Source organism: Saccopteryx bilineata, chromosome 3 (assembly GCF_036850765.1).
Source record: "Saccopteryx bilineata isolate mSacBil1 chromosome 3, mSacBil1_pri_phased_curated, whole genome shotgun sequence".
In the NCBI taxonomy this organism is placed as follows: domain Eukaryota; kingdom Metazoa; phylum Chordata; class Mammalia; order Chiroptera; family Emballonuridae; genus Saccopteryx; species Saccopteryx bilineata.
The window spans coordinates 51,229,985-51,232,993 of NC_089492.1; the positions used below are offsets into that span (position 1 = coordinate 51,229,985).

The following is a 3,009-nucleotide window of genomic DNA, read 5'->3' on the forward strand; positions in this document are numbered from 1 at the left end:
CATTAATTCCCTAAAACTAAGGTGACCAACTTTTTTACAATGAAAAGGAGGACAAAAATAAATTGAAGAAAACAATATGGTAAGTAAAAGAAACATTTTATTCATTGCAGCAATAATACACTATAACATGATAAATGCATAATAAAAACATTTGTAATATTTTACATTGTAATTATGCTCACATGCCTGTTAATTTTTAATAATAACTGTAAGAAAAAAGTACTCATTTAGATAGAAATACATCGCATCACACGCAATGGATAGACTCCGAATGGGTCAAATACGGACATTTACAGATTAGGCTTCCAATATCAAAAAGGAGGACATGTAGGAGGACACTTTTCGAGGGACAACGGAACTTACAAAAGAAGGAATGTCCTCCCTAAAGGAGGACGATTGGTCACCTTACTAAAGCCCAAGCTCAGAGCAAAGGACCGGCTGGGAACAGGCCTTACCTGCGCTCCGCGAGGCGCTGGGAGCCCGGCGGGCTCCTGCAGCGGGAAGGAGAAGCCTCGGCTTAGGCTCCCCTGTCCACGACCCGTTCTCCTTAGGGCCCTACGGCCACCCCAGTCCCGCGCGGGGACAAGGCCAGCGCGAGCCCAGGAGCTCGGGGCTGAACCTGCCGCATGGCGGAGCGCAGAGCTGAGAACTCAGGCCGGCGGGTCCCCAGGCAAACAGTGGAGGGTCCGCGGCCAAGGAGGGAGCGGAGCTCACGGCTACGGGCCGCCCCGGTCCTGCCAGCCCGCCCGCCGAGGCCGATGCCCTCGCGGCGTCGGGCCCGCCGGAGCAGCGATGGGACTTAGCCTGCCCTCCTCGGGGGCGCAGGGCGGGGACGCGGGGCGGGGACGCGCGGCCCCGAGGCGGCTGGAGAAGGCGGGCTGTCCCGGGACGAGGGTGAGTCCCGGCGCACGGACCCTCAGAAGTCCCCGCTGCCTTCCGGGCCGACACGAACCTCGGGCTCAATCCGGTCCTACAACGCGCTCCCACCGATTCCCCCGTCCCGGGCCGGGGCACCGAGGTCCGGGCCCCCGCTCCTGCCCTGGGCAGCCCGGGGAGGCCCCTCCCGGCGCTTGGCCGTTCTCTTCGAGCTCTGTCTCTCGCCGGCGTCCCAGCCTGTGCGGTAGTAGAGCGACACCTAGGTCTGGACCGTAGAAAGCAGCGGCCGCGCTGGGCCTGCGGTGGCTGCAGACCGCGGTTCTCCAAGAGGAAAGTGCGGAGTTCACCTCCAGGCCAGGACCCAGGCTCACTCCTAAGGTGCCCACGGTCTTCCCGCCTCCCCAGGCTGGGTCCCTGCGGCCCAACCTGCCTGGCAAGCACCCGGGCCTTCTCCCCGGGAGCGGGGGCCGGAGCAGAGGACCTGGGAGGGCCGGTTCGCACACCGGAGATCCCCAGTCTCCCTGTGGTTTCTGCCAGAGTCACCATTTGGGCTGCTCCTGAGGGTGAAATCACCAAGGTTTATGCTCAAGACCACTGATGACTAGATTTTTTTTTTTAATATAAAGTGCTCCTCTCCAATCGTTTGTCGATGCTAACGACATATAAGTGATATTAAGTTATTAAGTCCACTTGTTCTGAAATAAAGTTAGCAGGCATCTCTGATAAACTGTGCACTGTACTCGCCTTGCGGCCCCGCCTAGAGTGCATGATCTCCAGCCCAACGGACGCTCCCAATAGCTACCACCATCCTTCAAAATGGCCAACAGGGGACCTGCCTATGGCCTGAGCCGGGAGGTGCAGCAGAAGATTGAGAAACAGTACGATGTAGATCTGGAGCAGATCCTGATCCAGTGGATCACCACCCAGCGCCGCAAGGATGTGGGCTGGCCCCAGCCTGGGCCTGAGAACTTCTAGAACTGGCTCAGGGATGGCATAGTGCTGTGTGAGCTCATTAATGGTCTGTATCCTGAGGGGCAGGCCCCAGTGAAGAAGATCCTGGCCTCCACCATGGCCTTCAAAGCAGATGGAGCAGATCTCTCAGTTCCTGAAAGCAGCTGAGCGCTATGACATCAACACCACTGACATCTTCCAGACTGTGGACCTCTGGGAAGGAAAGAACATGGCCTGTGTGCAGCGGACGCTGATGAACCTGGGTGGGCTGGCAGTAGCCTGGGATGATGGGCTTTTTGCTGGGGATCCCAACTGGTTTCCTAAGAAGCCCAAGGAGAACCCTCGGAACTTCTCGGACAACCAGTTGCAAGAGGGCAAGAACGTGATTGGGTTACAGATGGGCACCAACCAAGGGGAATCTCAGGCAGGCATGACTGGCTATGGGATGCCATGCCAGATCCTCTGATCTGCCCCCAGCCCTGCTCCTGCCCTCACTTGAATGGTTAATACAGAGCAGTGACATTCCCTGAGAGCCCCCTGGAGCTCTCAAGCTCCCCCCTGCCTAGGTGAGGGCCTGGCCTGGCCTGGCATGTCTCCTCTGGGGGTGCCCAATGGGGACCTTCCTCTGTGCTTACTAATGCATTCCTGTCTCCAAACACATAAAAACTGGACCAACTGAACTTTTTCCCTGGGACCAAACTTTAGGGCCTCTGATTCCCCTTTATACCTCTTCTCCCCTGATCTCTGTGCCCTCAGTGCATTCCTCGGCTGGGGGTCAGCAATGCTGCCTTTGGGCCTGCCTTCCACAAATATGCCTTGCCCACAGCTGTGGCTGCAGGAATTTAATTTATAGGGAGGGACCTGTGGTAGCTGCCACCCCTGCCACAGCTGGACTGGGCTCACTGCACATTGGAGGCAGCCTGTCCCGGCAGAGGCCCTCCTGGCTTCTCATTTTCTGTATTAAAAAAAAAACAACCCAAAAAAAACCTGTGCACTGTAAATTATTGTGAATGGGTCATTTCATTAGCCTGCTTTATTGCTTTATATTAAGTATATGTGGAGTGTTGCAGTAATATAAGGTTATAGTAATTAAATATATAGAAATATAAAAAATATGGAAGATATATAAAAGTAATTAGGATATAATATTAAAAGCAATTAAGAAAATTAAATAAAGTTATG

General features: G+C 54.7%; 1 pseudogene; it reads left to right on the forward strand.

Annotated features, from left to right (window-relative positions):
• Positions 1-1,624: 1,624 nt before the first annotated feature.
• On the forward strand, positions 1,625-2,348 carry LOC136328514 (transgelin-2 pseudogene; annotated as a pseudogene).
• The last annotated feature ends 661 nt before the right edge of the window (positions 2,349-3,009 follow it).